Source organism: Phaethon aethereus, assembly GCF_964289735.1.
Source record: "Phaethon aethereus genome assembly, chromosome: 3".
NCBI classification, from domain to species: Eukaryota; Metazoa; Chordata; class Aves; order Phaethontiformes; family Phaethontidae; genus Phaethon; species Phaethon aethereus.
In genome coordinates, this window is record NC_138576.1 from 60,744,511 (window position 1) to 60,758,989 (window position 14,479).

The following is a 14,479-nucleotide window of genomic DNA, read 5'->3' on the forward strand; positions in this document are numbered from 1 at the left end:
ACAGCTTTGCTTAGAGAAAGATGTTTGTCCCTGTTTATGGATGTGTCCTTTTCCTCCTCTATGATTCCCAGGACCAGCGTTACTTTTTACTGTGTGTCTGACTGTCTGGGTAGAGACCCTGAGGGCCGTGTGTCCCACAGGCGGTGGGAATGGGTGAGAAACAAATCTATCAAGGCTGCTATTCGCAAAGGGCTTGAGTCTTTTCCATAACATTTCTATTATTCTATTTAAAGTTTAATACCCCAACGATGGGAGTCTTTCCATTTATTTCAATGGAAGTAGGGTCAGTGGCTGCCCTAACCTGCACACGCGTATGTATTTCCACATGAACCCTCCCCAGGCTGGAAAACCGAAAAAGTCAAAAACATTTCCCTAGTAAGGAAATCAATTGTTAATAAACTTCTTGTCCGGATTCACAAATTTGTTTTTCAAGCTATGCTTTATTTTCTTTCACCTGTCAGATATCACAGGGACTGTATTATTTTCAAACCTGAAATATTCTGTGGGCTATTTTTTGCTGTCAGTATTTACATGTTGAGTGTGTCAAGCAGAAGTAAATGAATCTTCAGCCAGACTTTAATTTTAGAGAGGATATATGGTATCTTGCTTGAAGATTTTCTTAATCAGTCAGATTTGTCCTGACTTTCAACTCCAGATAAGAAAATAGACTATTTTATCACAAGGTTTTACTGTGTGTGGGTTTTAGTGCCAACCAAAAATGGCTCCCAGTATCTTAGTTATTAAAGTCACATTTGCTGGTGATTATAGCTATTTCCTGCATAAAATGAAGTTTCCACAAATACTTAATAAGTCAAAAGAAGTCAAATAAATGGCATGCCTCTGGAAATACAGAATAAATTAATATTTTTCTGAGACTTGAGTACCTCCTTGCACTGGGTTAAATGTGTGCAGGAGCTTATGTTTATTCCTCGTCAAGTCTAAAACATCCTGGGTCTAATTAAGCTTTCCCAAATACATAGTTCCCATCTTCCAAGATGCTGAAAAAATTGCAGTTTTCAAAGCTGGAACTGAGCACTGTTTCCTGTCCTTTCCCAGCTATGGTGCCTGATGGGAGGCCATCTTTCACCTCTGATATTTCTCAGGGAGATCCCTTGTTCCTGTCTTCCCCTGCTACCATGCAAATCTCAGCAGGACAGCAATATAAACAACCCCCTGGCTGGATCCTGGGGAAATGGCAAGCGTCAGAGGGCCAAACAGGAGGCAAGGGATGATCCCAGAACAGACAGAGGTAGAACATGAGGGCCTTGAAGGACAGAGGCTCATGTGAGTTCATACAACAGCGAAGAAGGAGCAAGTCGGCCACGGCACACAGTGGAGTACGTTTAGTTAAGAAGCAGCAGCTCTACCTTTACTTTCTCCTCTTTGGTCTAGAGGAGCTAGCCACTTTCCACCACTAGACAGATGTAGAAATCATCCTTCTGCTGCAATCATAATATATGAACTCTAACCGCTCTTTAAAAGCCCAGAGATTTTTATAATAGCCGCAGTTACTTTAGTCAGTGTTTTTGCTGAGATTTTTGCTATAAACTTTTATATAACACATATATAACTTCATTTTTTCTAAATGCTTATCTAACAGATACTTCTTTTTAATACTGCGGCTGCAAATCAGAGAAATATGGTTATTGTAAAATTATTAGTATTGACTTCAGTCCGCGCATTGTAGGAATAATCTCCTGAAAGTGCACTAGGCTGGTCAGAGATGAAAGGAACTTTAAAAAATGACAGAACAAAACAAAACAAAAAGTTATTCCAATGTTTTTTTTCCCTTTCCCACAATCTTGTATTTCTGAAATAAGTGTCTGCAGGGCTGGATCCAAACCTCTTTGAAGCTGAAGGGAAACGTGCTGTGGAGCTTTTGTCTGAGCCCTGTGGGTGCTCCATGTGCCCCAGGTTTAGAAGGCCACCATAGCTGCTCACTGCAGAGTGGCTACACTTGGTGGTTGCAAAAAGTTGATTAACACCGTGATTTGGATCCTGATAGTCCTGTACCTTTTATGTTAACTGTCTTTCATAAGGACAAAAGAAGGTATCTTTCCCTTGACTTCAGTGAATGTGAGTAAAGCCCAATGTAAGGAGAGTATTTTGGAGTAGCCATAACGACTATCAATGAAGAAGCAAAATCTAATAAGCCACAGCAGTGTTACAGTTCACAAAACAAATGAGAAAGAAGTAAGGAAAGCTTGAAGTCCACAGTTAAAAAAAAAAGCATAATCCTTGATGCAGACAGAAACAATTATTGGCCTGCAGCTTTTCACTGGAAAGCACCACAAACTTGTGAACTCAGACAGAGTATGGTCTATTTAGTTATTAGTGGCCATAGTGGCCACACCCCAGCAAATAATGGCAGAGTTTTAATTATAGTGAGCCATATCCTAAGGTCCTAATTAATTTTTAACTCTGGCAAATTGTCATGAAGATGATCAAAGGTAGCAACTGAAGGACTTGGCTTATTATAGTTTACAAGCAGGCATCCACCGCATAATTCTCTGAGTAGATTTGGCCAAATGGGTTTGGGCAGCTGCAAATTAAAGTTTTTCTAGTTTGTTCTACTTAATGAAACTCTCATTAAAAATCCCAGAGATACAAATTATTTGCAAAAGGCAACATAGTCAAGGCCCTCAGTGTCTACCTGACTCATTTTTCACATCTGAAAAGTCTTTTTTCTCGATCCAACCAAACTTTCAGCAAACACTTCTGTACACAGCCGAGTTTGGCAATTACTCCCAGCAGTGCAGCTAAACTGGGCATTGCCATGACCTAGTGTGACATGCTTGCCTTGGATATCAGTACAAGGAGTATAAAGGTCCCCATCTACCAGTGTTTGCCCCCCACTTCCAGCATTTTCACAGCTTGTTGCCTGTTCGCTAGCCCATGTACAATATCTTCATGCCATGTGTATCACCATTCAATTGACTGGAGGAAGAAGACAATTCCAGATGGATTTCTGCACCCAGTTGCTCTCTGTAGGGACCCTGCAGAGAGTTCATGGGTTGAGGTGGGCTCCTAAAGAGCTTTGGCTACAGATAACGTTGCAGCTGAGCCAAGTATGATTTGTCAATAATTATCGACCTGCTTACTTTTTTCCCTGCTGTTTCTTCCAGCCAAATATCTTCAGGTAGTTTGCCACTGTCTCAGGTTTACTCCTGGTGCAGTAGAACACGCGAGAGGACTCCAACACTTCTAAAATGTCATGTGCAAATGCAGTCACCCCCCTGTGCAATGGTATGCTTAATCTCTGAAAACGGGAATGAAGCAGCTACCTTCTGCTGCCCTCCCCGTTCCTCAGTTGTGGGCCTTTGGACTATTGGGAAGGTGAGAGACTTCGGAGGCTTCTACAACAGCCCAGACCGTGACACTTACTCACTTTCCCTCCTCATCTGCCAGGGGACTCACAAACACCCCTTGAAGTTCCTGAACAGCTTCCCGTTGGCTTCAGTGGGAGTTGGATTGGGCCCGCAGGCACAACTCCAAGTCTATTCCCAGCAAGGCAGTGTTTCTGGCCTCTGTTAATTGGGAACTTGGAATCCCCTGCTCGTTTCCAAACCTAAGGGCTCCAGCTAGGGCGTACAAAGTGCTTGAGCCATGCCAAGAAGCCAACTAGAATAATTTTCTTTGCGAGAGTTAATTATGTTAAATTAGGTGCCCTGCTCCGAGGGATACGACTGCAGAGGCAAGCGCGAGAGGAGGAGTCTAGGCAGTTTTGCATGAGCGATAGTGAGGACTGCAATTATGCCGGTCTGTGAGAAATCTCGGGGCTGGCGAGCAATCTGCGCATGATGTCATCTTTCCCGGACTTGTGAAAAGGTTGCAAGGACCTGCTGCAATCCTCCCAGAAAGGCTTGGTCTTGTTGCTCCTGGATTTGGAGTGTATGGCTGCTCATTAGGGAGATACGTGTAAGGCAAACAAACCCCACTCCAAGAGCGTGTTTATCTCATGGCACAGAATGCCACATGCCCGTAGATCAAAGCTGGTGGGAACAGATGCTGTTAGCAGAGCAGCAGCTGCACTCAGATCCTGTCCACACCCTTCCTGTTTGCAGTGGCCTACCCGGGGCTATTATGTTCCCAACAGGGCGATGATTGCCCCTCCTTCCCACCCCTGCTGCCATTCTCCGGGGAGGGGGTACCGGCGCTTGCCTCGCCGTCTGCCTTCGGGTTCTCATTGTTTCTTTCGGACGGTGCAGATAGTGGGCTAGACGCTCCTTGGCTGGTGCTCTGATAAGGGTCTGGAAATTGTTCTCATGTGTTACACAGAAGCCGGTTTGAAAGAAGGAACTCTACCCAAAATAACAAAACTGACCTCAGGGGTCATTATTTTCTTTTAAGGAAGGAGTTTGCGCCTGTCCAGATTGGAAAAAAAAAGTCAATGTGGCCAGACTCTGTTTTCTGCTGCACTGGATTAAGGTGGCATTAAAAGTAGTGATGTTACTGTGCTTTTCTGCAAGTGTCCTAGAGACCGGATTCCAGCCCTGCAAAGAAATCTCTATTTATTTGTCCTGTGATTCCACCTGTTGTCCAAGTCATTTACATCAAGTTTGGCTTAACCAAACTAACCCTAACTTTAAACAACAGTAGCGTAGTCTTTCTCACAGTAGTGCAGAAAGAATTGCACTCATCGTAAAAGGAGGTGACTTGGGAAGCAGGTGTTCAACGAAAGGACCTGGGTGAGAAGAAGGCACGTTCCTTTTCAGCCCAACAGACTAAAAACCTTTGATCAGTCCATTAGTTTATGATCCATTCAACCTGTAAAACACAGCGGACTGGACTCTGACTTTTACTTGTGAAAATGTGGAATAATTGCCACAGACATCAGTGGTGCTAATCAGTGGAATTTAGATTTTAAAATGTCTCCTGATTTGCATCTGTAGCAAAGACAGAAGTCCTTCAGGCAGCTTTGGTCTGGCATTGTCAAGTGGTAACACAAGCATTCCTAGAGGTAAAGCATTTCCCACCCTACTTCCACTGTGAAGCCTAATTAGTTTTGAAGAGTCATCATCTTTTAAAAAAACATTTTAAATACACTGCTGGCAGGTACGTTTGTGGTCTATTTTTCCATGGTGCTTGCAAGTTCAACAGCAAAACCAACACAACTGGATATAATCTGTCACTTCTCTTACTCAGGACAAATATGATGTTCTATCAAAATTCTAGATTGCCCACTAGCTTAGCTTCTGGACAAGTCTTTGCTTGCTGTCTTACTGTCTCATATAGGTGAAAAAAACCAGCAGATTGATGGCAAAAAAGTCAATTGCATTACCTTATATCAAAGAGAATCATAGGATGCTCCAAGTGACTCAGCCAGTCTGAGTGAATGGACAAAATAACGATAAAAATACGATGGGCTGATTAAATATAAAATATGCTTCTTATTTTAGGATCTCCTTAAGAGGACAAATGATATGAACTACTCTTTCAAAAAACTGATTTGTAAATTAACTCGTTCAGAGTTACAGCAGAAAGTGGCAGACACTTGTGCACCATGGGGCCTATGTTGGACCATGGGGCACCTATTCTGCAATATGCTTGTCCAACTTCCCTTGAAAGCTCTGGTCCTTGTCCACTATTGGATCACATAGAGAGCTTTTGCCATTTCTAATGTCCCCAACATTTTTGCATTCACTTTTCACAATTCAACTTCTATCTTTACAACCCACCATCAAGTCTTCTAGATGATGGCTTTCAGTAGGAGTGCCAAATACACTGGCATCCATGGCTGTGTATATGATAACAAAACATGCTGAGATCTGGGAACGTACACCGAGTCATGAACAATTTTAACCTTCTGAAAGGTCCCTGGCGCAGTTTAGCCATGCCAATTAGCAATGATCCCAAAAAGTTCCTGGTCACAGCTCACTCGTGGCCTCTTCCAAATAGGCAGCCTACCCATGGCCACTCAGCTTTGGAGGTTAAAAGAGAGTCTAATAGTTATGGATGCGGCCAGACTGTGTCTCCAGTTTTGGAGCCAGAGAATGGGCTTTAGCATTGCTTAGTTTACTGATATAGATGTAGTCAATGGCTTTAAAAGCTCCTTCGTGTTTTCTTGATTAACCTTTCCTGGAAATAATACTGCAGAGGGAAACTGCCTGCTTACAAATCCTAGATCAGGCGCTCTCTTTCCTGGGTGTTTTCTCTCTATTTGTTTGTTATTTTCCCTGACAGCTTATTTATCTTCCCAGTTGTCCTTGCCTATCTGCTGGCTTGTGCAAGTCGAATTGTCCTTTCCCATTTCCTCCGTCCCCGGCGTTTCCTCTCTCATCATCATTTTGCAGTGTGCCATTTGCGGAAGCAGCTTTCCTTTCTCATCTTCGCAGCCAGTACCTGCCCACCGCAATGATTCTATGATTCTGTGGTTCTGCGACTGCAGCCAGGCAAGTGGGAACGGGGGAAGGCAGCTCTGCCTGGTGTTGGGTGTTGGTCCCTCTCCTGCGCGAGGACTGTCCCATGCTGCAGCCGTGGGCTGGAAGTGAACTGCTGCAAACAGGATTTTCTCCCAGGGGAAGAAGAAAAGGCCAAGAAACTTGGTGTTCCACAGTGATCAAAACAAGGGAAAATTATTTATAGTGGTAAGTTGCCAAGGTGTGTTGAACAAGAAAAGCAATTCTTTACAAATTTTTGGGGCTGGCAGGACCATCTGGGTTATGCTGACTTTCTGCACAGCACTGGCCACAGGATCTCAGCTGTTTCTTAGACTTGAGCTCCAACTTTAAAAAGGTGAATTTTTTCTGACAGTTTGAAAATATGTTGGACTTAAAAAGGTATGGCTTCTGATCTCTGCTGTCAGGATTATTTGTGTTTTTAGTTTTTTCACCCAAAGTCTCGGTACGTCAAGAAGCTGGTCTCTGTCCTGCTTTGCACACTTTGCTCCCCTGCCCAGCAGCACAGCATCAGCAGCACAGTGCAAAACATCCCCCAGGGACACACTGCCAGGATGGGATGCCCAGCTTCAAATGCTTCAAATGTCTTACCACCGTGGGACAAGCCCCCAGGTTTCTTTTCTCTGAGTGGTCAGAGTAAGGGGATCATCTAAGCAAGAGGACCATCAGATGCAATGTGGCAGCAGCTGCAATGTGTCCATACCATTTTTCCCAGAAGAGAAGTCCCACGCAAGGACTGTCTCTCCTCTCTGGAGGAGGACAGCAGCTTTGCAGGCCTAACCTTGGCTCTGACAGCTGGAATTGGACAGGATTTCCAACATGGTTCCACTTCTTTTTTTTCTTCTATTAGCTGTCAGTAGATGGCTTTCTGATAGGGACACTCAGCATGCTTTGTTGAAGTGGTGGAGGGGTGTAACTCTGACCTTCAGATTACATTCTGGGGGCCAAGCACCCGCTTCGTAGGTGTGCATCTTTTTCTTGGATCTAGCTCCCAGCAACCCTAACAACTGTGAAATACAATTCAGGGAGCTACAAGCCACAGAAAGAAAGCAGCAACGCAGATATTAATGAAATTGCTGTCTTATGACTGCCATCCCCACAGCTAGCCCAGGTCAAGAAACCAACAGGAAAGAATTTGTATATTTACAATACAGCACAATAAAGCAATAACACCAAGATATTTTGAAGACAAGTGACCGTCGTGTGCGTGGCTGTATGTGTACGCACGTGGCAAGTACAGGCACACGGACACACACACACTGCAGAAGGCATGAGGTGCCAGAATGCTGCAAAGTCTGGTTGCAGAGAAGTGACATTTTGGTGTGGTTTTTAGTTAACAAATAAAAGTTTCTCAAACACCATTCAGGATCCCAGCATAAGCCAAGAGCCATTTATATATGCAGCTGTGTTTTTTATCCTCCAAAATGCTGCTCCTGGCAGAATGGCAGAGTATAGCATGGCGTACAAAAGCTCCACATCTTTTCTTTTTTTTTTTTTTTGATGGTCAATGACAGTGTGACTGAATAGTTAATAACATACAAAACTGAAGAAGTTAAGTTTCATCTTGTTTTAATGGCTATGCCGGGACCAATCTCTCTTAGATTTCCTAAGAAGCACTGCTAGTTAGTCCATAGATTTCACTTCGGTTCTGCATCCAAAGAATGAAGGGTTTGATACAGAAAGCACCTGTTTGTGCCAAGAATCATAGTATTGCCATCACAGGAACTGGTGTTGAGAAACTCCAAGACTGAGATGATATTTGAAGAAATCTCTGTGCCGCCGTAAGATGAAACAGCAAGGAAAATGAGCTACAGGGCTCTCCCCGGGAGGAGAGAGAAGGACGCTCACGGAACTCGCCTTCTGCTTATCTGGAGCCTTGACCCCAGCCTGCACCAATCGATCTGCGTGCCTGCGACTGCTGAAGACTTATCTCTTGCAGCAGGAATTTGCCTGTGCCTCATGCACCCATCTTACAGCCCACTTACAAACTGGATGATGGGACTAACACTTCAACACCCACAAGTGGGAAACCTGAGAGCAGGTCATGGTCTCCATCGCAGGCGAGGTGTAACAGAGTCAAGTGGGAGGTCAAGCAGAACTGGGTGAGGTAACGCGTATTTCATGATGCTTCCCAGCCCTAGGGAAGCTAAGTGTTGTCAGTGTAAAGGATCACCAAAAGCATGTTTAGTAGCTTAATAATTATGTAATTGAATGTAAGTAATTTTATTTTCCTTCTATCCTTCCCAAATTTGATCTTTACACTAAAATTTTAGACAAGTAGTGGAATACAATTTGATGTTAATTTATCTTTTTTTATCACCTTGATTGCAAGATAACACAGGTATTTTCTGGCACTGACAGCCAGTTGCTTTCTATACAAGTTCCAAGAGGCAATGCTTCTTTGTGATACAATGGCAGAGACGACAACACACACAGAGACTTCATGTTTATGTTGCACCAGAAATTAGAGAAATGTCCCTTTGTAGCAAATGAGAATGGAGTCTCATCCCCTGACGAAGAAAAACCTAGTTTAGTTTGCTTGTTACCATTCTCTCAAGGAAAGTTGTAGTGTTTACAAGAATCTGTGGCTTCTTTGAGTATAATTCCTCTGGTATACAGGTTCAGGCTTAACATTATCATGTGTAGGCTTCCTTATCTAGATACTCTATACTGTCTGAACTACCAACTCACTTTTTATCAAATATACCTGCCTTTCCTTTTATACATTCTCTAGTGAAGCACAGCATACTGTCACACTAAGAAAAGCATTCCTCCATCCTGTCAGCTGCTTATCTGAAGTGATTTTTTTCAGATTATACCTTAGAATCAAAAACAGAACAAAGGAAAAGAAATTAGGATGAGGCTCAGTCTCCTAAATTGCCAGATGGGCAACTCAAGATGTAGTATGTGCTTTCAAACGGTAATCGGGAGGATCTCTCTTAGCCAAATGCACTGTTGTCAATCAGACATTTAATCTTATCACACCTACAGCATCTGCAGAAACTCCATAGTAGATAACAGCCTATTATTGGTTAAAGCTGGGCACCATTAGGAAGTGTTATTCTACAAAAGAAGATAGCCACCTCTGACGTGGTTGGCATTAGGTTCATAAGGAGGATTTCACCATTGAAATGCTTACTGCTGTAGGTGCACTGTGCTGCAGTGGGGTCCTTAACATCCAGGCCGGGTACTGGGGCTCTCTATACAGCAGCCCGGGAGGTTCAGGTAGATACCAAAGACAGGAAGGGTGGATATCATCCAGCCAAAGTGTGGGACTGCCTCTGGTAGGCAAAAGAATATGCTTAAAACTTAGTAGGAATCTCAGCTGAATTTGTGAAGAGGTGTCAGCTCAGCCCTTAAAGTGCTTAGGTCCATAAAGTCAATGGAAATTAAGAGTTAGTCATAATAAGTCCTTGTGGATCTGGTCCATAAGAACTGAGGTACTCACTGTTGTGTGGATATCAAAGGAGAAGCCACCGGCTGGAGATGAGGCCAGTAGCTGGTCTTGTCATGCCCCAGGAGACTTATCTCCCTGAAGATGAAAGGCACAGCAGCTGGTGCTGCCTGAGCTGGTGAGGAGCACTGGGGAAGGAGAAGATATCCCCATCCCTGCAGGGGTCAGTGGGTACCTTTGGCACCCAGGCAAGGTACCTGGTCTCTTAGCACAGGTGTGGGAAGGCACCTGAGTCTGATGAGGATTACAGCCCAGAGGTTAGAAGGCTCTTCAGACTCATGTCCCAAATCTGTAAGGATTCAGACCCACATTGTTCGCCTTCCCAGAGCATCCTGCAGCCAGCACGACTGCTTGGTCTAGGGAGATGGGGAAGCACAGCCGTCTCCAAAAGCAGTGGCAAGTTGCAGAAAAGAAAGAAATGGACATACTATAAAATTATAAGAGTTTTCTGAGAGGAGACTTGTCTTCCATCTAGGAGAAAATATGAGCTAGATGACATTTTTTTTTGTCCAGTATGTTATATTCTGGTCCACAATTATTTCCCCTCCTGCTTCTCCCATACTGGGATGTTAGTAATTTTCCACTCTGCTGTATGTGGCAGTCCCAAGTTGGTGCTTAGGATACATTTATTTTTCAAAACTCTTTTGTTGTATTTGAACATATTGATTCATCCCACTGCACCACTACCAATGATGCCATTATTATAAGCCAAAGCTGACGATTTACTCTTGGTTATGATTTATAGGCTTTTTATAGAGCTCAACGTTTCTTAAGGTTTGTGCCGCGACAGTCGTCTCTTCCAGCTTAGCCTCTTGGCTGACTGGTAGCCAGTGAAAAACATTTCTTCAAAATGGAAGAGGTGGACTTTCCTGACCAACTTCTCAAGCAACTTCTTGAGTCGTTAACTACTGCGGGGGAGAGAGAAGCGGGCAGAGGCAGGAGGCTGCAATCACTGCGAGCGAGCACTCGCTTTCGTCTGGTGACACATGGCTTTCTAAATTAGAGGGCTCTGAATAAAATAAAAAATATCAAAGCCATGTGTCTGCTTGTGGGTGCCACATTCTTTAAGATCACAGTGGCCGTCCTTCTGCACGAATGTCACAGAAACGGCTCGGTTTCATCCCGCTTGAATGATGTGGCAATATTGTGAAACGCGGGATGGAAAGGCGTCCCGAAAACAGTCAAGCGAAGAAACCGCCGGAGAGCTGGAAAGCGGCTGTAGAGACCCAAGTGCTGTCACTTTAAAAAGGCGACGGGCCTCGGCGCCTTTGAAATCATTTATCACAGAAGCCGTAACATCTGCCACCATCTTGGATTCATTCGAGAAGTGCGTCTCAGTAGCCATTTTAAAAATGTTTGTTTTCAATTCAAAACACATAATTAAGTACAGGCCGGGGTAGAACATATGCCTTGAGCTGCTTTCCCTCAACCCGGTTCAGAGCATGGCTTTTTCACAACTATGCACTTTGAATTGAAAGCTTTCTTTTCTTTCTTTTCTTTTTTTTTTTCTTTTTTTTTCTTCTTTTTTTTTTTTTCTGCAGGGCCTGCTGTTTCTCAAGAATAAATTGAAAGTAAGGCTGTAGATTTAAAGGAGCCCATCTGATAGGAGCATCCTGGGCCTGGAAGGGCAGCCCAGCTGCCCGGAGCTCCGAGCGGCTCCTTCCTCCGGCACGGATGGAGCTCGGCCCCAGCAAACCGCAGCCAAAGCCTCGTTGTCGGATAACGAGGCTATGCCTTGCGTTTAATTAAGCCATGCCCCATTTCGTAGACAAGAGACTCTCAGATGATCTGTAGTCATGGAAGGAATGAGCGACCTTGTTACTAGTCTCCAGAGAGGCTACCAAAAAGGTAGTTACGTCCTTAATACACTGTCCTTAATAAACTATTCACATCCTTTTTCCAGACTTTCTAGGAGGCACTTCAGAGGGACAGCGTGAAGACAGTTCTTGTCTGTTTACATTGCCTTCAGTTCAGCCGACTTTTATCACCATCACTGACACATTGCGAACAAGCCTGGGGAAAAGACAAGCAAATGCTCAGGAATGAGCAGCTCCAGACCGGCTGGGGATGGGCTGGACCTGTGGCTCTAACATTATGTCCTAAACAGAAGGGAAGAAAAGAGAGTCGCTAATAAGGGGATGAGTTAGAAGCTAAGGTAGTGTAGGTCTCGGGCCACTGCTCTGGAGAAGAAGTGGTTTCTGTGTGATGTTGGGAAAAATCCAGAAAAGACTTTAGGCGCCTCTGAATTCGGTTCCCCTTTGTGAGTCTGAACCTCCAGTTTCCAGGTGCCTCAAATTCTTCACCTGAAAACACAAGTCACATAACTTCCCCGAATGGCCACGATGCTGAGGTGCTGGGGCTCCGTGTCCCTGGTACACCATCCCCTTCCCTCAGGTCAGGTGGGCACGAGGGAGTAGGTAGGTAGGTACTTGGGATGCTTATCCCCGGAGACCTGCCCGCTGGCCCCTGAGCACTGTGGTCCTGAGCTGAGGAGAATCAGGTATAGGCATGGGCCAGGAGCTGCAGCTTGCTTTAACCACCGATTTTCAGGCTGAGATGGTTTCTGAGTGATGGGGGAACTGGGAGTTTGTAATGTGTCATGGTGAGCAACTATGTGCAGCTTATGTTAATGAAAAGCAGAAATAGATGATCTCAGATTTCAATGACTCCGTGCTTTTAAACATGACATCTTTATTTTAAAACACAATGTGTACAAAGCAGTTTTTCTTTCCTGAAGGTGCCTGGCAAAAGCTGAATTCAGAATTATGCAAAGAGAGGAGTCCCACTCATATGTCTGCGGTGACATGAAGAAGCAAAGAGGTTTTTAATAACTTCTGCTACAGGTTTCTGTAAGAGATACCTATTTTTGCACCAATAAATATGTTGTTGCACTGATGATGAAATATATCCACTGTTCTGGCAGTGTTTTGATTAAAAAAGGAAAAATTGAGGAAAAAAGAGGAAATTAATGAGAATACTCGATTATTAATGACAGGGTGCCTGCAAGAGACATCTTCTGTCCGTGGTCACGGTATTGTACAAAGGAGATGGGATGCATCTGTGTTGAAAATAAAAGTATCTGCTCGATGTGCATGCTCCTGGTGCGTGTTTGGGAGTAGACTGCATTTCTGATGTGGGGAAACCAAAAGCAGAAAAAGCGAGATACTTGCTGCTACTTGAACTAGCGCTTCCTAAACACAAAGCCAAAGCATACTTTTAATTTTTTACTACACCCATCTTTTTGAAGTGTCCCGTAACCGTATGAGGGGGGATGTTGCTCTAGGTTTCAAGGAGGAAGGGATTTGCTTTCTTTTTCCTCACAAATCTGTTTTTCGCAGGCTTTCTTCTTTGGGCACGCATTCCAGCATTACAGATGAGCACTGAAGCTACAGGGGCGAGAACACGGCCAGGAATGAGTAACATGCAGCCATACGCGCAAAACAGAAAACATCCTCTTTGACTAGGTGATAATTAGAAAGGCCGCTGCATTGCCATGTACACAAACAAAGCACGTCCCCTTTGGGAATGTATTTTCTTTCCTCTGACGTGAAAACATTAATGTTTTGGGTTTTTCTGTGGAGGACAGATTTTTAACTACTCACTGACCTATTTTTAAACAAGGCTTCTGCCTGCACCAGCAGCTGCTTCCAGCTACAGGTATATGACCACTGCCCAAAAGGGCCTGGCTGGGATGTTGGAGAACTGAACTAGTGTCTGATTAGAAAGGGTTGATAACTTATCAAGGCTCCGTGTTACTTGACTAAAGCCAATTAAAGACTTCAGTCTCTTGGAAAAGCTACTATCTCCTCATCTTCAGCAGAAACACAGAGACTGATAACCCTGTAGCCACAGCTGGTGACGGACAGGCTGAGTCGGCTGTAAGCCGTTAACTTTTTCTTCCATTACGAGGATCACCTTCCCCTAATATGCTTCTGCTGTGCTGAACACGTGGGTTTTCCTCCGCATCCGACCGAACCTCTGCCTTTCCTTACCGTGGTCTGACCATAACACCACGAGCCTAGGGTCACCCACCCAGAAAAACCATGTCTCACAACACAGACTGTAAAGGAATACTTCATGAGTAGTTGTGGATATACAGTTCACAGATTATGAACCTTTCAGACTAAATGTATGGCAGGCTGAGACAGTGTGCTGTCGGATGCCTTGCAGTGACAAATATGACACATCCTTGAGTTTTTTAAGAGGAAGGAAGGAAGAAAGGAAGGAAGGAAGGAAGAGAGAAAGAGAGAAAGAGAGAAAGAAAAGAGGAATAAAAGGAGAAAATACACTTTTTATATTCTTCCTGTGTGCATTGGCTGCTTGAAGAGCTATAATCACATTCAGAACCGACTCCTCCTGCCAGGGCACAGCACACACAGGCTGATGGAGTTGACCCTCTTCAGTTGACCTCAGTTACTGTTCTGGTCTAAATGGAGGCAAAAATTTCACAGCAGCACTTAATGTGCCAGGGAAATTGTATGTTAACTAGGCTAAGAGACATGTTAAATAGTTGGTGTTCTTGCTGGTGGATAATTATTTCAACTTCTTTGACACCTCCAGGAGAAGGGAACTATGTGAATTCAAAGTGTTATTTATTAAGTAGTATACAAAGCTTAATACAGTGAGG